This window comes from Gallinula chloropus (genome assembly GCF_964237585.1).
Source record: "Gallinula chloropus genome assembly, chromosome: 18".
Classification (NCBI taxonomy): Eukaryota; Metazoa; Chordata; class Aves; order Gruiformes; family Rallidae; genus Gallinula; species Gallinula chloropus.
The window spans coordinates 3,620,445-3,641,625 of NC_140103.1; positions in this window are offsets into that span (position 1 = coordinate 3,620,445).

Here is a 21,181-nt window from a genome sequence, read left to right on the forward strand (position 1 = left end):
GCTGAAACACCCAGCTGCATCCAGGGCTTGCTGGAAGGTTCATTTTTACAGCGTGTAATGAGAGCTTTGCCCTGTGCCCATGGTAAAGCCTTGGCATAAAGCCCCAGCTGGGTAGGGTCTTGTCCCTGGTGGGATTTGGCATCAGTCTGACCGTGGGGGGAACTTTGTTTAACCTCTGAGCGTTGCATCGTTACAGAAACGTGGATCTAACCCAGTTTCCTTGAATCCACGTTGCTCTGTGGGTAGCAAGGGAGGGAGGTTGGTTTGTGCAAGTGGATAAAGCGGGATCTTCCCGTTCTTCCTTGTAAACAGGGTGCTCTAGTCTGGACACGGACCTGTGTGACCTGCCCTAGGGACCCTGCTTTGGCAGGGGGGTTGGACTCAATGATCTCTGGAGGTCCCTTCCAACCCCTGTGATTCTGTGATTCTAGTGAGCTGTCATCAGGTCACTGCTGGGTTCGGTGGAGATAGTGGGGACAGGGAGGACTCTGGGCATTTCTCCATCCCTCTGCCACCTTCTTACTGCTTGGTCATTTGCGGTGGTCCTCCTGCTGCCTCCTTGCTCCCAGGTCTGTAAAACGAAGACAAAATGCTCTCTGGCTTGCTGGGGGAGCTTGCTGCTCAAATAAGAAGTGCATGCTAATTACAGTGAGCTCCTCCATCCCTGTTGATACCCTGTTGGTGGGGCGCTGGGAAGCCCTGGGATGCGGGAGCGTGAGGTTGCGACAGAGACCAAACAATACGCTCTCAGAGTGCTGAACAGAAAGTGGATCCATGTGTTAATCTGGGAAAAGGAGTGTGAAAATAACTGCAAATCCTTCATGACTTCCTGGTAATTTCTCCCAGATAGGACCCAGGCAGGAAAAATGCCTGCTTTATGCTCCAGCCTCCTCCGTTCTCAGGTCGTTACTGGGCTAAATCTGAGGCTGATGGGAGAAGAAACCCTGTCCCATCCCTGGGTTTCACATGTGGCTGCTGGAAATTTGGGGGGGAAGGGTTAATGACTGCATGGAATGGGGGGCTGCTGGGGTCTCAGTGCCTCGGGGGTCAGCCAGGTCTCCTCCCTGGTCCCTCTGGGCTCAGCCTGGCTGCTGGAGGAGCTGGGAGGATGTCTGGGTGGGTACGGCTGAGCTGTGCCTCCGACAGCAGCACGCTCCCGTCGAGTGGGCGACCACGGGGTGCAGCAAGCTGGGCCCCTCCCAGCTGCCTTTCTGCTAATGCTCATCTAATTAAACAGCAGCCTGGAGTGGCTGAAACCAGGGCAGCGGGAGAGCTGAGGTTTTCATCCAATAGGTTCCTGTCTCCAGCTCAGGAACCAGAAGAAAAACCCTTTTCATATCGTCAGATCAATACGCAGGTGGTGTTCCCCCTCCCTTCCCCTTCCCCTTCTCCAGCTCTCCTTTCACCTCCTGGGCCAGGGATGCTTTTCAAAGCCAGAGCAGGGATGGGATCTCTACCTGATGGATTTTTTGCACCTCATCCCCCCCATCCTGGCTGCTGTGTGTGCTGAGAGGTGCCAGGAGCAGCTGGGACCGTGATCTCAGCAGGTATCTGAGGGAGCAAATCTTGGCTTCAGACAGGCACGGTCCCTTCTTAGGGACAGGTTTCGATCAGTAATGTGTTTGAAGAGCCACCATCTCTTTGCCAAGACAATCAGAGAAGCTACAGGGCTGTGACAGGGGGGCAGGATCGGACCAGCAACTTTCATACTGCTCGCTGAGGTGCAGGCAAAGGGTTAACAAGAAGCAGCGATTCATTTTGCTTTGGTTCTCTGGAAGGAGTTGCTCTTCCTGGTGCTTTGGCTGTTGGAAATGCATTCTTCTTCTTCCCAAGGTGTCTTCTGAAAATTAGCTCCGGCATGTCGTCAGTGGTGGGGAGATGATTATGGAGAAGCAGCTGTCCGTCCCCTCCTGCCAGCTCCCTGTGAGGCAGCAGGAGGGGTGACGGCTCCTTTGGGTGCTTGCTGCTGGCAGCAGATTTCCTAGTGCCTGATCCAGGCTCTGGGATAAACAGGCAGCTTCAAGCCCTGGTCCTTTCCATCCCATCTCAATGCACCAGGGCAAGAAACCACCACGTAGTGCCCAGCTTGGTGCAATCTCCAACTCTGGTGGGGGGTTTCTTTTTCCACAAGGAAGATGTACAGACCTTCCCCCAGACATCAGCCTGCTCAGGCAGCCAGGAAGGGGTCGTCTGCGGCCCCTGTATTGTTTCTCCCCCATGGGAGAGAAATTACTGTCCCATTTCTCCATGCAAAAAGGAGGGGCTGGAAACGGGCAGAAGGGGAGGGGAACGGGATGGGGTCCTCACCATCTCAGGGGATGGCATCCTGGTCTTAGGTTATTGTCTCTCTGTCCCTTTCCTGGTCCCTCTGTCATTAATACAAGCTGGGTTTATTTGGTTTATCATCTGTGGCCCTGCACCAGGCTTCAAACACCCCACCAGCTCCTGAGCCCACCGCTGGATCCGAAACCAACTCGGGATGCTCCAGCCAAGAGGGAGGTGAGCTCCACACCCGCTAGCAGAGCAGGGCTGTTGGGCTGTCATAGCTGTCCTGGCCAGATGCAAGCTCTTCCCAGGCATTCCCCCCCCCTCCCTTCCCCTTGCCCTAGCCTCAGGCCAGGCAGGGAAAATCCTTCAGCAGGACCCCAGCTGGGGCTGCTGGCTGCCGGCTTTCCATGGCAACGTCCATCAGGGGGTCGGAGTCAGCAGTGAAAAATCCTGCCCCCTCCTTCCTTCCCTTGCCTGGGCTGCGGGTCACCACTTTGCTTGTGCTCCTGGGGAGCTGAGCTGCAGATGTGGTCTCCTTATCTTGGGAAGGTCTGAGTCAGTTTTTCTCTGCGTGACGGAGCAGCCAGCTGAGGGCTGGAGGGAGGAATAAATAGCTCCTGAGGTATGTGGGGGATGTCTGTCCCTGAGGACAAGGGGACAGGCCAGGAGCCTTTCACCACCCTCCACCCTGGACCCGTGGTGCCCACGTGGCATGGCACGTATGCAGGAGGCCAGGGGCAGCCCCCATACATCCTTGATGTCCTGGCCAAGGGAAACCAGGAGTACCTGTGCCATCAGCTGGATCCTGCTCCTGGGAAGACCTGAGGAATGTGTGTGTGGGGGGGAGGAAGCGTGTTCACCCCACCAGCACGTTCCCACTCCTTGACGCAGCAGCTGATGTGCCCATCCAAGGACTGATTCCCTCCTGCCTTACACAGGTGTAGTGGAGAGCAGGATCCAGCCCTGGGGACCAGATACCTTTATTCACTGACGAGCAGAGCTCAGGGCTCAGCACCCTTGATGGTGCAACCACCTGGCTGCGGCGTGGAGGCTGGAGGTGGGACAGTCACTCTGGGCTGTATGCTGAAATGGGAGCTGCTTTCTTCCCTTCCTTGCAGAGAGGATGTCCTCTGATGGCTTTTCTGCTCCAGAAGCTTGCTCCTGGATGCCTCACCATGGAGATGGGATGTCTCCATGTCCAGAAAAGCTGTTGGGGATCAGTGAAGCCCTGGTGACGTGTCCAGGTTTCATGCTGTAAGCTGAGCTATAAAGCAGGACACAGCCTGCTGGGAGCTGAGGAAGGGTCTGGTGTAAGGTGCTGTTATCATAAGGTTCCAAAGCATTAACCCCCCCATGGGTCATGCACTGAGTAACCACCAGTCCAACCTGAGAAAACCCCACTGCATTAAGTGTTGAAGACACTGCAGTCTTGTTCTGTCAGTGGGGTCCTCAGCTCAGGCTTCCCCACATCCCCCAAAGTCTCCACACCAGACATCTCCCCAAAGCCTGGCAGCTCAGTGGGAAATCCTGTTCCATTGTTCTGGAGACAATGAGAGCAGGGGGTTGTCCTGCACACCCCTGGCTCTGGGAGATCGAGGGCTTTCAGGGCAAGGTGGTGGGCAGGGAAGACCCTTCAGTGATGGAGGCCTGGAGGAAGACAGGACACCTGGGGCTGGCTGGCTGGTGGGGGTGGGCACCACATGCTCTGTGCATCCCTGCTGCAGTGGGACCTTGGGAAGCAGCAGCAGCGTGTCCAGCCTGGGCTGGGATGACCAAGCACCGTGGGACGTCCCAGTGCCATCGGGCCTGGGGACTGAGCTGGCTTCCAGTTTCTCATCTCAGAGCTGCAGGCGGGAGCCAGGGCTCAGGAGAGGGTTTCTATAGCAACAGCTGCCACTCACTCCCCATCTTGGATGTAAATTAGTTGGGATTTTATTAGTGTGCAGAATTTCAAGAGGCCGGAGCTGCCGAAGAGGCCTGACGAATTCAGGACAGGGGTGTGTGAGGGAAGCCTGCCCCAGCACCCTCAGGCAGCACTGGTTTAGGAGTTTGGATTGAGGCAGGTTTGGGGGGTTTCTGACTTGCCTGAATGCCTGGCTTTTCACCCCAGTGACAGCACATGCCTCTGAAACAGCTCTGGCTTTTCCAGGGCTCAGGCAGGAGGCTGGAGATGGGGTGGCAGAGGCAGAGAGGGTGGCACTGACCCCGGGAGAAGCAGATGGGTGGGCTGACTTGCCCCAAAGCCTGGGAAAGGGAGTGCTGTGGGGTGACCTCCCTGTGCTGGGTGGTGGATGTGGTCCTGGTGGGACAACACCAAGGCACGAAAGTCCAAAGCCCCTCTCTTTCTTGGATACCCTGACTGGAAGGCCAACAAGGACACACTGATGGTGATGGGCATCCTCATGTTTATTAACACCCATCTGGCTGTGCTTTCCATTTGCTTTGGGGCTGCAGGACCGATGCACAAGGTGCTCTTTGTCTCACAGATCTTGCAATCCCACCTGAAGCATCAGGTGAGGAAGGAGTGCCACCTCTTGAGGTCCAACCCGGGCACCAGCCTGCCAGAGCTGGAGAGCTGCCCTCAGACAGGAGATTCCCTTATTTCCTTTTTGGAGAGTGGCTCCTTAAGGGTGCTAATGATGTGAGACCATCCTGAGTGGCCACAGCTGGGGCAGCTCTGCCTCTAGAGGGTTTCCAATTAAAGGCTTGATGAGGAGGCTACGTGGTGGTTTGGTGGAGGTGGTGGTGGTCTCTGGTGATCTTCTGAAGAGGTGAGTAGATGGAGATGCTTTTTGAGTGCTGTGGGTGGGACTGGGGCAGGGGTTTTTGCTTGCTTAAGGGGTCTGATTATCCTGGGTTGGGGGGCTCCTTGTTAGTGAGACCATGAGTGGTTGTTAGGTGGGATCAGCCCCTGCTTAGGCTCCTCTCTGAGCAGCTGGGGTTGTGCTGGTGCTGGCTCTGCTTGGAAGGGAGGTGCTGGCTGTGAGTGCTGCTCTGTTGGGAGCCATCCTCTTCCCATCCTTGAGTGTGAGTGAAGAAGGAGAGTGAATGTAATGCCAGTTGTTGCCCCCAGACCAAATGTTTGATGTGAAACTTGAGTGAAAAACCTTGATTTCTGTGTGTTTTCCAGCTTCTCTGTGGCTGGGAGTCCTGTTTTCAGAGCTCATATTTTCAACTCTCTGCCTCTAGCTGTGAGGGCTCTGAGTTTTCCTTTTTAATGAAAGAAGAGGGTTGGGGCTTTGCCTTTTTTCCCCCTTTCCATAACTTCATGGCTCTGGGAGCAGGGGCTTTGTGAAAGCCAGAAGGTTCTGTAACACCTTCTGATGGTGCTGTGGTATTTGCCAGCACTGGGTTGGTCGAGTGTAAAGTTTCCATAGTCAGCATAGGTGTCATATGTGTGTGCTTGTGTGCAGCAAGAAAGGGCTGGAGAAGCCCCTGAGATACCCACTGGAAGCGTGGGGCTGGCCTGGCTGGTTGGCAAGTGTTTGGAAGGGGGGGAGTGGGGGGAGGTTTTGATGTTTTGGGGTTTTCTTGTGCTGCAAAACAAATCACAGAGGAGCAGCTGGTGCTCAGCGTGGATGGGTTGTGCTGGGGTGGGAAAGGAAGGGTTCCTGCTCCATCCTGGGCAAGTGAGGCTGGCTGCAGACAGGCCCAACCACAGCCAGGGTTTGGGGGGGACCCTCCTGGCCTAATCCTTAACTACTCATGTTGCAGTTACTCTAAGAGTTTGCTCTTCTCTTCCTACGTTGTGTTCATCCCCTGGGCTTAGGTAGTGGGGTTTTTTGTTGATGTTCCCCCTCCTTTTAATTCCTCCACATGCCAATTAATGTAATTAATAGTTATTATTCAGGAACTGATCTGCTGTTGTGGCTTACACTGATATGGTGACAATAACCAGCTCAGATGATGGGAAATTCAGGTAGTTGGCTGAGCTGAGGCTGCTGCTCCTGTCCCAGCGCAGGACGTTGCTGATGCTGTTGGGTTTCCCCACCCTGCCCAAAGGCTGTGTTGGCACATCTGCTGCCTGCTGGAAGCCACAGCCTCCAAGGCAAGGGTTTGCTTTCAAGATAAATTGGCCCTTTTGTAGGGGACTGTGTCCTAAGTGTGATGAAAATGCCCAACGTGCTGATAATGCAACTCGAAACGGATCCACAGGGGCTTTGTGCTGGTGGCTGGAAGGTCACTGTGAGTAGGAAAGGGACTGGGTGATGCGTGGGGTACCTGGGCTGTGAGCTCTGAGGTGGGTCAGCACTGATGTTGGAGGTGTGATGCAGGGCTGATCTAAGGGTGCTGACTGGGGAGGGGGAGTTGCTTCTCCCAGCCTGAAGAACAGGGGAAGATGTAATCCCTGTGAGGTGTGGGAAGGCAGCATGGGCTGTGTTAGCTGGTATGCCGGGGCTCTGGGGACTATTCTTGGTGTCCCCAGGCTGAGTTTGGGCTCCTGGCCTTGGGGTGAAGTGGCACCAATCTGGCTGTGTCCCTCCCACGTGTGGAACGGAGCAGGAATGGGCACAGTGTGCAAGAGATGCAGCCTGGCTGTCTCTGAGCTGAGGGAGACCATCCAAACCTTCCTCATCTTGATGGTTTCCAAATCTGGACCGAGACCTTCCTGATCTACAGTTCTGGGGGATTTGGGCCCCTCTCAGTGCCTGACAGGGACAGCACAACCTACCACAGGAAGGTGATGGTGGCTTGGTGCTGGGTGTCCATCAGTGCTTTGGAGGATGGCCATCCCCTGGAGCAGTGGGCTTGGTCTGGATTTGGGGGGATGTAACAGCACAGGGACACCCCGGTGCCCTCCCCAGGTTTGGGCTAAGGGGGCTTGGAGCAGGCCCTGGTTCAGAGAGCTGCCCTTTGCTGGGAGCAGCTAATCACGTGCTAACCCTTGAGCACATCCTCCAGCTCCATTGAGCAAAACAGCCTCTGAGTGCATGCTTGAACTGAAGTGTGTGCTTAAGGATGTCCCCATCCCTGGGCTTCAGGTAGGACAGCGACCGCTGCAGGGAGGGTGGCCAGATACCCTGGGAGACAGCGTGAGGACAGGGCTGTGAGCTCCTTCCCATCTTGAGCCTTTGGGGATTAGCACCCAGCACCTCGTTTGGCAGCCCAAGGGATGTAGCCCTGGATCTGTGCTGCCTCAGAGAGCTTCTCCACATCCTCCTCCTCATCACGGGCTCCATCCTCCCCTTCCTCTGTGCATCCCTCCCTCTCCCCAAGGCCGCTCCATCCCTCTGCTGCCCATCCCACTCTGCCCACAGACCCAGAAGCTCCTGGCCCAGATATTTTTACTTCACATCAGCACAAACCCACCCCAGCCCTTTCCAGGAGACAGCTTGGCCGGGCACAACATGGCCAAACCCATCCCAGGCAGCCCCAGACTGCCCCTACCCCAATGTGGGGCTGCAGTTCCCTTTCAATTGGCCATACATCTGGCTGCTCTGGGCTAACTGGGAAGCTGGAGCCCGTGCTGGAGCTCGAAAGGCAGCAACAGCAGCCTCTGCTTTTTCCACACGTTGGTATTTTTAGCTCTGCTGTGCATTAGCGTGCAGGAGCTCAAACTGCGAAGCCTGGCTGAGGTTTTATCTGTTGTGACAGCCCTTAGGGCTGTAGTCAGACACTCTCTCTCTCTCTCTCTCTCTCTCTTGCTCGCTACCTCACTCCTTTTTCTTTTTTTTTTCCTTCCCTTTTTCTTTTTCTTTTCCTTTCTATTTGTTTTAATTTCAGGTTTGCAGCTGGGAGCCGCTGGCTGCCGATGCACCGTGCGGCTGCCAAGGTGAGGGGCTGAGGCTGGGGGAACAGGGTCTGCAGAGTGCTCTCAGCCCCTTGCTGAGGATGCTTTCTTCAGGTCCTTCCCTGGATTTTTCCATTCCTCCTTTGCTGCTGCTGCTGGCAGGGGTGGAGTGGTGGGAGCTGATGTTGTGGCATTAGGGGCTGGCTGGCCCCTGCTGCCCTGCCCCAAAGGGTCTCCGAGGAGCTGCGCTGGGTGACAGCTACACAGCTACTGGGGGCAGCAGAACAGGGAGCCAAGGCCAGCCCAGCCCACGTGTGCCTGCTGGGGCTCAGCAGATCTCCTGCTCTCTCTGCTGCTGCTGTTTCCAAGCTCCTTGCATCTACACCAGCAGTTTAAAGCACAGGCCTTGCCCCTTTTAGGGCAGTTTTGGGTTCTGGGCACCCCAGAGCATCGGGGAAACATCAAAGTCCCTTGCAAAGCCTTGTTGAGTTCCAACCCAGAAGGTTTTTACTGGTCTAAATGGTGTGTCAGCCCCGCCCCCCCCCTTGAGAGAACACAACTCAGGAACCCACCCTGGCTCTGCACCAACACTTCAGTTTCTGAGGAGGGTTTTTGTTACCCCTTCCCCTCCTGGGCCTCCCCCCTACCCCCAGGCATTGCAGAGGAGAGGGGCTTTCCCCCAGCTCCCAGAGAGCCACACAAATGTGAAACATCTCCTTCCCACCCCAGTACCTCCAAAAAAAAATCCTCTGGGAGTGGCAGGAAGGCAGCCTTGGTGTGTCCTTCTGAAGGGTGAGGGACCAAGGTGCTGACCAGGGTTTGGCTCTTCCCCCACACTCAGCATCCTGCCTGCTCTGCTTGGGTGAGTCGGGGCCCGGACAGGAGCAGATGTTGCCTGAAAATCTGGTGCCCCTGGAATTTGTCCAGGATCATGGGGGAAGTTGGGGACAAGAGGCAGGAATTGGCATCTGGCTCCTCCTGAAATCCTGCCCCAGGTCCTGGGATATCTGTACCAACCCTGGTATCTCCTGGATGGCAGCACAGACCCTGTGCAGGGAGGGATGGTTCCTCTGTCTTTTCCCCCAAGGAAAGGGCTTCTTTTGGGTGCTTAACCAGAGGGTGTTGAAGGAAATCTATATTTAGGTGGAAAATAATGATTTGGCATTTTTTTTGGAGGCATTTGGCTCCTGAAGAGACCACAGCAGCACTGCAGCAGTCCCAAGGTGGGCTTGGGGCTATGTGCCTGCAGAAGGAGGTTGGGGTGGGGTGGAGGGCAGAGAGGGGGGAGATGTTTGTGGTGGGTTGTGGGCTCCTTTATCTAAGCCTGCCCACACCATGTTTCTTTCTGAAGTCGCAGGCTGCAGCTATGGGGCAGAGGATGCTGTGGGGGAGCATCCTCAGCCAGGAGCCAGCCTTGCCATCCAGTTTATCTGGGTATAAATCCAACTGGGAGCCCAGGATGTCTTCCTGGGATGTCCTCCCATTCATTTGCATTGATGAGGCGTGGAGGAACATCCCAAAGTTTGTTTGGCAAGCCCACATCTCAGGCAGCTTTCCTAATTAACCGTTCCCCCACTGTGCTTGCTCCAGCCTCCCCCCACAATTCCTCCTCTCCTTGGCTGGCAGCAGCCAATGCTGTGAACCAACTGCAGAGTGCTCCTGGCTCAACCTGCAGCAGAGATGGCTGGAAACATTCTGGTGCCTTTGCCCTTTTGCTGGGAGCACCCAGGGATGGAGCACGTTGCAGCTCTGCTTGTGGTGCAGAGCAGGGGGCGTGGGGATCCGCGCCGGTGGCATTTGCTTTCTGCAGGTTGTTTGTGTGTGATGTGCAAGTCCTCTGGAGCAGCCAGAGCACAGCAAATAGCTTTGCACAGAGCTCTGGCATCCCCCCAAACAGCCCCTGAGCAGCTCTGTGGGGCTGGACTGGCATCCTCCTCCTCCTCTTCTTGTTTCCCCCCCACCCCCTTCCCTGGCCTCCTGGGGAAAACCCATTTGTGGCTTCAGGGGGATGGATGCAGATATTCCACATCAGCAAAGAAACCCAGTGCAGTCCAAGATCCCAGGCTAGGAGCTGCTTAATCCTCTCTGTGCTCTTCCCCTTGCTGAGGGAAGCTGCTAACAGCGACTGGAGCTGGCTCCTGGGGTGCACAGGGTCTACCTGCACCCACCACGGTGCCAGAAGCCATCCTTCTTCCAGGGCTTTGACACCAGAGTAGCTAGATGGGGTCTAGGAGGAATTAAACATTGCTGGGTTTATTTATGGATGTTAATCTGTGAGATTAAAGACTTTTTTTGGGGGGGGAGACAGAGGAAGATGATACTTTAGGAGCTTTTAAACTTTAAAGACCCTGTGGCATCCATGTTAGCACCTCTTCCTGAGTCAATAGCAGCCCTTACAGCTTCTAAAGCCCTTAAAAACTGGGCTCTAAGCTGCTGTCTGATGTCCCTGTGGAAGGCAAGGTGGATGCCTGGAGAGATGGCTGCTCCAGGCAGCATGTCCCTCAGCCAGCCAGGCTGTTCCCTGCCATGGAGCAGTCACTGGGACACAGTGGGTCTCCCAGCCCTGTGTCCTGGCAGGGGGCTGGATACAGGCAGGTCTATGTGAGGCCAAACCCCAGCAGCCTCCTGTGTGCTTGGTGCTGTAAAACAGACTTTCTCCCCTGTCATTATGTCTCCTTGAGCTTCCCAGGCTGCAAGTGGTTCCTCTGCTCACACCCAAAGCCACCTGCTCCTTCACCATCCCACTCCTTTGCCTCCTTGCTCTGGAGCTGTCTCGGGCTCGCTGATGCTTCGGTGCTGCCAGGAGTTTGATCTCCAACTGCTTCCCAGCCCCCTCGTGCATGTGGGTACTGGGAGGGGGGGCTGAGAAAGCAGGGAAGAGATGAACAGCAGGAGGAAAAAGTTTTCAAGGAGGGGATGAGGGAGAAGCAAGGAGCAGGGAGAAAAAGTGAGAACAGGGAGGAGGGAGAAAGGATGCTGCCCTGCCTGTTCCTGGATTTATATGGCTTGAGTTGCACTGGATTAGCTGAAAGTGGTGCAGAGCTGCCTTCCCCTCCCCTTTCCTTCAGGCAGGGGCTCAGATTTGGGGTTGAAAGCCTTAATTCACTTCAGCTTCAACCTGCTCCTAATTGACTTAAACCACATTGAAAGGAACTCAGCTTCCCCAGCAAGCAGCTGCAAAATTGCACCTTGGGCTCAGGCAGCGTGATTCTGTGTGTGAAGAAACCCAGAGCCTGGCACAGGGCTGGCTGGGGGCTGTGCTGAGCTGTGTGGACCCCCCACTGGGCCCACTCCTCACCAGTGGGGTTTCAGTCTGACCTGGAGTAAATCAGGATTTGGGGGTGATGGGGGGGATTTGAATTGGGGGGGATTTGGCTGTTTGTAAGAGCTGCTGTTTCTTCTCATTCCTCTTTCCTCTATACCTCTTCTTTTTCCCACTGCAGATGTCTGCTATAAAAAAAAGAGGAGGGGGGGAAAAACCCCCTCTCAACCCTCCCCAAATGTCGTGGTAACACTTACTGGAGGGCTGTTTCTGCTGCACATCTGATGTGTATGACAGGGTCAGATTAACCCAGCCTCTGATTTCCAACCACAGCTATTCCAAAGGCACCAAAACCAATGCAAAACACCCCAAAGGGACTCCCCTGTCCTGGCGAGGAGCTGAGCAGGCAGGATGAGCTCATGGTGCTCTGGGGATGCTCTGGTGCTCGGCAGGGCTGAATGTGAGGTGAGGAAGAGGAGGTTGTACTGTGGAGGTTAATCTGTGGGCATTACTCAGTGGGGCTTTCCAGGGGCCAGAGAGCTTCCTTTGTGCTTCAGGTTGGGGCTTTCAGAGGGCCAAAGGAGAGCAGTGATTTTTTAGTGGAAGAAGGTGCTTCCAGCAGATGCTCTCAAGCCCCCTTGTCCTTGTGGATGGCTCTTTCATCACACCTGGACTCGTGGCTTGAACTGAGGGCAGGAAAGACTTGTTATTCCTTCCTCTTCCAGTTCCCCTGCATCCTCCACCACCACTTTGGCCTTGCTACATCTTTCTCCCTCTGTTGAGTTCTAAAACCATGGAGTTCCACATGGTTCTGGCCCCATTAGTGGCTGGGGTTTTCTATTAATGAAACATTTAGCCTTCTTGGGCCCCTCCTTGAGCTGGAGGGGACATCTGAAGGCTGATGTAGCCTGATGGCAGCTGAGATGTTGTTTATCTAACTTCTCCCCAGCTGAGAGAGACCCTCACCCTCCACAGGGCTTCTCCCTAGGTTTCTGTGGGTAAGATCTGCCTACTGGGGTAGCACCATTCCCATGGGACAGCTGCCCAAAAGCTCAGTGCCTGCTCTTTGCAATGGGGGGGGGGGGGTGTTTGGAGGCATCAGGGGATGGAGGTGCTGAAGGGGAGAATGGTTCCCAGGGCAGGGAGAGGTGTGTAGGGATCCCTTTGGCACAGGGCTCTGGACCAAAGCTGGTGCTGTGCCCCACCAGGCTGGGTACCATCACCTGGGGGTCCTGTTTGGGTCCCCCCCCCCCCAGACAGAGACTGCACAGGAGGGACCTTCTGAGCACCCCTTGTGAGTCTCTGGTCAGCACTGCCAGGCACTGGCCAGGAGCCTCCCTGGGATGGAGCCCGAGTGGGAAATCGGGGTGAGAAGGGGTGGAAAAAACCCACCCCAAAACTCCCTACGGAGCAGAAGCAGAGGCAGGAGCGGAGCCACTCAGCTGATGGGGTTGCCATGGCGACGTGGCAGTGAGGAAGAGGAAAAGGCAGAAAATAGCCCGATGCTGGGCTGAGACCTGTGGGAGCCCCACAGCCCCCTGCGCCCCGGCCTGTTTCTGCCTCCTGTCTCTCCTGTCTCTCTCTCCCTTTGCCTTCCTCCCCTCACACAGTCTGATTTCTCTTCAGCCAGAATTCCCCCTCTCTCTGAGGAGATGCTGAAGCAGCTGGGGTGACTGGTAGGGGGGTTATTTCTCTGCAGTGTTGGGGTGTGGGCTAAAGGGACCGTGTGAAGGATGGACCCCTTAGGGCTGGGTGGAGCCAGGTCTGTTCCCTCTGGGGCTGGAGGTTGGGGGGCAGCTGCATTCCCCACAGTGGCCTGAAAAGGCTCCAGGCTTTGGGTTGTGGTGGTGGTGAAGGACCTGGGGCGGTACCCTGATGTCCCAGGGTCTGACCCAGGTTTGGTGGACACACCCTTCCACATCATCTCCACCCATGTGAGCTGGGCTCTGTTTCCCAGGCTGCGTGGGGATGGGGCTGGGGTTGGGTTGTCTGGTGTCTCCTCCCAGCTCTAAGGAAGAGGTTTTGCTTCACGTGCTGGATTGTTTTCCCTCTCTGAGAAAGTGATGCTGTGTAACCACAGCCAGTCATTTCCCCTCCCTGAGTCAGCCCAGGGCCTCGTGCAGGGTAGGGATCAGGACTAACCGTTGAGGACAAGCTTGCTGTGAGGGAAGAGAAACCAAGGCTGGCTCTGAGAAGAGACAGCGTGTCTGTGTGCCACGGCCTGGGGAGTCTGCCCTGCAAAACAGTGTCACCCACCCATGTTCTTGACTTTATCAATGACAGATACTTACCTTAAAGGTCCAGGTCAGAGTCTGGTGGCCACGAGAAGGCTTCAGCTTTCAGTAGAAGCAGAGTTAAGGTAGTCTCTCCAACTCTTGGGGCAGCAGAAAGCAATAAAGGAAAATGTGACCTCCTAAAGCATGGAAAAAAAGCAGAAGACACGCTGTAACCATCCCCCAGCTGAGTGCTCTTCAGACACAAACTCTTTTAGACCCTCCTCATAATTTTATTTGGGGCTTGGCAATGACAAGTGAATGCCTGGAGCTGGCGGTGCTGTGGGTGGGGAATCTTGTCCTGCTTCTCCTCCTCCTCCAGCCACCTCTCCCCTTTCCTCACCGCTGCAGCAGATGCTGGTGCTGTCCCTGGGCATGAGCGTGCTCCTTGCACACCAGCGTCTTTGTGTTCGTGTCTGTGAGTACAGTGTCCAAGTGCATTTCCCTTTCCCCTTCCCCTTGGCAGGGTTTTATTTCAGCAGAAGCCTTTCCACATCTCCCTCTTCTCCCCGCCTTTGTGCCCCAGGCTGAGGTCTCTAACTGGGTGCTGATGCTCTGTATCCAGATGGCCCAGCTAATAGTGCTCAGAGCAGTAAATCTCCACCCATTCCTGTGGCCCTGACCCTGGTCTGTGGCAGGCTGGAGGGATGCAGGCATCCCTGCTGATGGTGGTGATGCTCCTAGCGCAGAGGAAAGCGTTGGGTTCTCCTGGCCTTGTCAGTTGTTATTTTGGAGCAACCAGGGCTCTTCCTCTATTCCCTCTAATTCCCAAAGAGCTGCAACCCAGCTCTTCCTCCCAAAGGAGGTGCCTGGGTAGCTTCATTTGGAGATCTCACACCCCTGCATGAGTGGCATAAACTGTCACTAAGGATGAGTGGGGAAGCACACAGAGGGAGGTTTCCAGGCATTGGAGGGTTTTAAATGGGGAAAACATCTCATGGAGGAAGTGGAAAGCTGCCTGGGATTGAAAAATGACCTCAGAGACATGGCAAATGGTGCAGGATCAGCCCTTTCTACCAGCTTCCTACCACAGCCTTGGAAGTATTTTGAACAGAGAGTGTTTCTCTGTGTAGTCTAAATATCCAGTGCAGCTTGGTGAAGAGTTCCCTGAGACCAGGGATGCACAAATATCTGAAGGTCATAAACACCCGCCTGAGTAATTATTTAGAGTGGTCTAAGGGATATAGCCATGGGTAATGGGATGAAAGGAGGAGAGGAAAATGCAGCCTAGTTATCAGAAAATTCTCCCTGGTACCCTGCTTCGCGCTGCAGAGGGAAGTGTACAGGTCCTTGATCAACCTGGAGGGGTGATTTATGGATTGATACATGAAACGATGGTGAAGTCCCCAAGGAGAGGCGGTGAATGGCCCATCTCCTGAGACTCTGCAAGCTCAGCTTTGCAAATCTGGTAGACCGGGGGCCACGGAGCAGCGGGGCGGGAGAGGAGCCGTTTCACTGATGCATGTTGTTGGCAGGGAACCAAATGACTAGAAACTGCCCACAAATAAGTTTAGGTTGAAAACAGAGGAGCTGGTTTCTGAGAGGGAGGAGGCTGTGGGCCAGCAGGTGAGAAAGCTGGCTGGAGGGTGTGGAGATGGGGCAGAGCTGGCTGCACAACTTGGCTGCTCGCAGGCAATGAATGCAGCAGCCTCCAGGCAGCCTGAAATTCCTGTGTGGTGTGTTCTGTGAGACCAGGTCCATCCTCAAGTCTCCACTGTTATGCTACTAATAATAATCAGAGCTCAGGGAGAGCAGCAATCTTTCCTGGCAAACATCTAGGTGTTCCCTAGTGCATCTGGAGAGCTTCCTCTGATTTTAGTGGCTGATGAATCTTGGAACTGTAGGGTTTGTGTCTCTCTAAGAAAACATCCTTCAGAAAATGGCTGGTGTTGGCTTGAGGGATACGGGCTGAGTTGCTTTTGTGGTCATTTCTGCCTGGGCATCAGTCTCAGAGGTGGCTGAGTCCTTTGCCTGGGTGAGGTGGGTACCAGGCACCGTGATGGGCTCCTCTTGTCTGATCTTCCTTCCTTCAAACATGAACTACAAGACAATTTAAAACACTGTGCTGCTTTTAGAAAGCTCTTTGCACGGCTGAGTGTGGTGTTTCCAGAGGAACCTCCCTCCCTTAGCGTGTCCTGTTCCCACCACTGGATGGGAGATGGCTGTCCTTGGGCGTTCTCCTCTCCAGATGGATGGTTGAAAGACATCTTGAGAGGACAGGGGGAGATCAAGATCTGTGAGCGTGAGGAGCAAGGCCAGGGGCTGACACAATCCTTTTTTGGTGTCACCTTCAGCTTATCTTTCCTCAAGTAGGTGTGAGCAATGGGAAGGGGGAAGAGAGGGCTGCTCACACCCCATACCCATGCCTGCCTCGAGGTGTGAGGGACTTTCAGGGGGGCTGTTCTGAGATGGTTTTGGTGTACCCTGAGCATCCTGCAGTGTTGCTGCTCAGTTCCCTGCTCCCTGGGCTCGGAGCACAGTCGCACTCCAGCTTCCCAGACCTCTGTCCTGGCAGGGCCTGAACCACCTTCTCCCTCACAGGCTTCCCGCTCCCTGTCAGTATCCCACATCTTGCCCAGCAATGCCCTAATAGCATCTCCTGTGGGGTTTTATCAAAGGCTTTAGAACAATCCCAATAAACTATACCTACTGATTCCCCTTTACCTGTTGTTTTGGTGATTCCATCAGAAATCCTCTCCCAGAGCAGGCGTGTGGGCTTTGCCTTTCAGGAGCCACCCCAGCTGGTTCCAGTTTTTATTTCAGCCATTTTGTGTCTCCAGTTTATTTTGAAACATTGAATTATTGTTCTGGAGAGCCCTTGGAAGGGACAATTTGGGTTGTGCCTGGGGATCTGGGCCTAGTAGTTTCTGGTCTTGAGCACCAATGCTTTTGGAGGGGTGACTGCAGAAGCGATGCTCATGTTGAGACACCATCCCTCCTTCCAGGAGCTGGGAATCTCCCAAGGATGAAGGGATGTGCCTGAAATAGTCCACTCTCCAAAAAGAAACCCCACACCCAGCTCGCCTCAGAGCACAAGGTTGTGCTCCTTCCCTGCCACAACGCGCTCCGGCTTTGTCCTTGAAACCCAAAGAGTGGGAGGTTTGAGCCGTACAGAGCCAGGAGGAGGCGTTGAAACCAGCCTGCCAAGGGTTAATCCTCTCCATTGCAATTGTGTCATCTCTTTGGGGACCTCTCGCTCGTTTCCTTTGCGAGCGGGCGCTGAAAAGCCGAGGCGCGGGGGCTCGTTCTTATTCAGCTGCACGCAGCTTCAGAGAGCGCCGGACGGCCACGCAGCTGGGCTCGGCCGCCTCGGCCTTGCAGATGGATGGAGAGAAAGGATTTGTGTGCCTGGGTGTGCTCGGGTGTGCTCGGGGAGCGTGTGTGTGTGTGTGTGGGGAGGGGGTGTGTGTGTGTGTGTGTGTGTGCCTGAAACCTAATTGTCTGCTGTCTAATCCGTCAGCCGGGGGGACAGCTTGCACAAGCCCCTTCCAGGCAGGCTGATAAATGCAGCGCTGCCAGGCCCCTCTGCGATGTGGGGTTTGGTTTAATTGGGATGGCTACGTGCACGGACTCTGCGTGCGGGGAAGGGATGCTGCGCGCGGGGAAGCGCGCGGCCTGGCTACGGAGGGATGGACGGACCTCCACGTCCAGCCGGGCTCCTGGCAGGGGGTGTGGGGGGGTCTCTGAAATGGTGCTTGGTAGAGGGATGTGAGGGTGACCCGGTGCTGGGCTGGGTGAGGTTAATGGTGGCTCCTCTAAGCATTGGGACAGGCTGCCCAGGGGGGTGTGGAGTCTCCTTCTCTGGAGATATTCCAGCCCCATCTGGACGCTGACCTGTGCAATATGAGCTGGGGAGCTGCTTTGGCAGGGGGGTTGGACCCGATGATCTCTCAAGGTCCCTTCCAACCCCTACGGTTCTGTGACTCCTCATCGTGTTAAATAGGTTATGTTAGTGGTGCTGCATGGCCCTGCTCCTATGGGCTTGTGTCTTGGGGGGATGAGACTTTCCTGAGAGCGGGGTGTAAACACATTGGCTGGTGGGACTTTGGGGTCACCCAGGCAGTGGGGCAGAAGGTACAGACATCAGAGTGCTGGCTTGGAGACATCACCTGATGCCTTCAGTGCAGCTGAAGGAGCTGTGCAGGGCTGTCCCTGCCCGCCCTGTGATACCCAACACCAATGCATCTCCCCCGAACGTCCCAGTCCCGAGCACATGGCAGCTCAGGGACTCCCCGAGCCAGAGTGGCATTTTGTCTTTAATACCCCTCAATGGATTTCCTATGAATTTGTCTAGCTGATCTGCTGTAAACACGTAAGCTTTAATCATCTCCAGAGAGCTGGGGCAAGGACTTCCACTGCTTAACCACACACCACGTGAGGAACCATCTCCTCTTGTTTCTTTTGAACCTGCTGCCTCTTAACGTTATTGAATATGTCCTAATTCTTTTATTGGGAGATGCAGTGAGGAATCAATCTCTGTTCACCTTCTTGTGGCCACAAATGTGCCTCTTTAGCTGCTTATTTTCCAGGCTGAGATCTTCCTCCTCCTTCAGACTCTTGTTTGGGTTTGATCATCCTACCCTAGCTTTGCTGGTGGTGTCAGGACTCTGCATGTGGCGACATCCACATTCATGATGTAATTAAAGGCGATGTCACAATTACAGCAGGTAGTATTTGCATCAGCATTGATTGCTTAGTGTGTGTGGGTGTCAGGAGGTCCTTGTGTCCTGCCTGGTCATGAGAAGTACTCGTGAAGCTGCTGATCTTCAGCCTGGGGGTTTAATATCAAAACCTAGCCTTAGAGTTCCCTGGCTGAAAAGGACAGGGACCAGTGATTATTTATAGGGAATCGCTTGCTGTGCTCTTCCAAGATGTTCCTGACTTAGAGGTGACGTGTTTCATGCCACAGGTGCAGTCACCTCAAGCTTGGTACCCACCAACTCTTCCATCATAACTCTACATCAGGTTTCAGGACAGGTGATTTGCAGGAATTGTGTTTGGAGGGGAGGGATTCCAGGATGGCAGACTCTGGCTGCCTGTGTGGCCATCAGACACCTGGCTGGAAACTCAACTGTGCAGTGCTGCTTCACCCCAGACCCCACCAGGATCTTGGCAGAGGCGCAGAGTTTGGAAGTTGAGGGCCAGGAGCAGGGTGCCCCAGTCCATGGTCTCCACAGCCCAGGCTGGGTTGTGGCCTGGTACCTCCACCCTGTTCACCTGGGGTCCCTGCCTGTGCCTGCCCCCAGCCTGGCACGTGCCTGGGCAAGACTGCGGTGCACAGACCAACCCAGACCCACCGCCCTGCCCTCCTGCTCTCAGCTTCCCCATCCCTCCTCCTCCTCCCCGCTCTCTTTCTCCCTTTGCCCTCTCTCTGCTTCCCTTTCTCGCCACACCTGCTCCTCTCCTTCCCTCCCCTCTTCTCTTTCCTCCTCTTATCTCATCCCCCTTGTTTTTCTCCTCTCTGCCTGTCCAGCTGCTTTACATGCACGCCGCGTTGAAGCAGCTCAGCTGGATCTAATGCCTCCTGCCGCGCTGTCTCCGGCCTCGGTGCGGCCCTTCCCTGGGCAGGGAGGTGCTCTCTGCACCCCACCACACCTTGGCTCATGTCTTGGTCCCTTTCTGTATCACCTTAAACTCTTCATCCTCTCTCCTTCCCTTCTACACCCTTTATCCAGTGCTGCTGCCCTTGCTGCTGTCTTCTCCATCTCTCCTGGCAGGTCCCTGACCCGTGTGCCTGTGCTGCCCAGGTCTCCTTCAGTCTCCATCCTGTGCAAGAGGATGGACCAAGTCCCAGCAGCCAGCCCAAGAGCTTGGGGGATGGTTTGCTCTAACTGCTGCTGTTCCCATGGCCTTGATGCCAGCGTGGGCCTGAAAACCAGATGCTGAATGTTCCCAGGTGGAGCCCATGGGGCTCCCATGCCTCTTCCCAGGCCCCAGGACTGGTGTGAGAGCCCGGGGAAGCTCCCCTGCTCCCCCGTGGCCCTTGCTGCTGGTGGAGCTGGGAACACAGTACCCAGGTTATTCCCTGGCTCTAATCACTCCCGTTTCCATTCTGCTGATTTGCATTTCCGCCAGAGGAAGATGCCCTGATTAATATCCCCTCAGAAGAGCTTTATTGCGATGGCTCCTGCCTCTCTAATTGGAAAGTGGTCTTAACCTTTCATACGAGTGGTTGGGACGTTCCTTGCCTGCCACAAACCCCGGGAAGGGTCTTGCTTGTGCTGGATTTTGGGGGAGTTGGGAGGTCTGGAGCCTGCCTCTGAAGCAGGGCAGGAACCCCTCTGGCCGAAGAGGACCCTGCTGGGTACCGTGCCCCTAACGCCAGCTGATGGGACCATCCCTGGACACAGACATCGAGGGGGGAAATTGCAGCCAAGGGGATGTGCCTGGGTGATCCAAAACCAGCGAGGGCCCAGCCAGCCCCAAGCCAGCAGCCTGGTGCTCCCCAGCTCGCACCCACGTGCTCATTAAACAGCCCATCGAGGAGCACTTGGTGCAGTGGGGATAGAGCTGTTCCCATTTACCTTCCTGAGGCTGGGAGGCAGGATCTGACCCAGCAGCCAGGATCCTACAGCTCTTGCTCCCCGGGGAGTCCCAGGCCCACCGCTAGCCCGCACTGGCAGCTTGAAAGCCTGCCTTGCACTTAGCTGCTTTCTGATCTTCAAAGGCTCTGAATGCCCAAGGAAATCAGACCTTGTGCCTTTTCTCCCCGTGCAGTTCCCCAGACCCGGACTCTCCTGCAATTTATTATCCCTGACGTGAGCCGCTCCCTCCTCGGCTGCGCGCGGGGAAGGCAGCATCGCTCTGCCAGGCTTCCGTCGGTACCCAAGCCAGGCTGCCCTGGCTGTGGTGTGAAGCTGCTGCTCCTCACACGCTCCCAGCAGCTCCTCACCCTGTGATGCTGAAAGGCAGGGCCAGGGAGATGTGCCAGCGTAGGCACCGCCGGCTTCATCCTGGCTTCCCAGCCATGTGCCTGCTGGCCAAGGCTGGCAGCTGCCCACTCCAGGCGGGTCCCTCGGACCCCTGCCAGTGGGTTTTGCTGCTCCCTTCTTCTGCCTGGGGACATCGGTCCCCACAGCAGTGGTTGTGCAGCCTGTGATGCCTGTGGTTGTTTTATCCAGACCCCAACTTGCCTCCTGGGTGCTCTTACCTCCCCTTCCCCATTCCCTTTCCTTCTGAGGTTAGAGAAATATATATATATATATATATATATATTTTGTAATTATTGTTTAATTTTGGTATTTAAGCTGGTTTAGCGGCTGCAGCAGTGAGTCTTCCTGATAAACAGCCTGGGAGATCCAGAGAATAATCTCTCTGCTTGGTGACGGCAGAGGCGCCTATCGCAGCTGCTGGCAGCACGCAAAGAAAAGCCATCCTCATCCACTGCTGGCTCTATCAGCCTGGGGAGGGGAGAAATCGCCTCCATCCTTAATCACAGAGTTGGAAATCCCAGCTAGTCTGTGCCTTTTCTTTCTCAGGTTCGTAGGGTTCTGCCACATGGGCAGGGGGAGAAATAAGCAGCTCTTGGATGGGGGTAGGAGTTGGAGAAGGCACTGGGAAGAGGGTGGGCGAGCAGCAGCTCCTCTCCCTTTGCTGGGTATGTCCTGGGTTTGCCACCCCACTGCACTTTGCCAGCAGCTCTCTGGC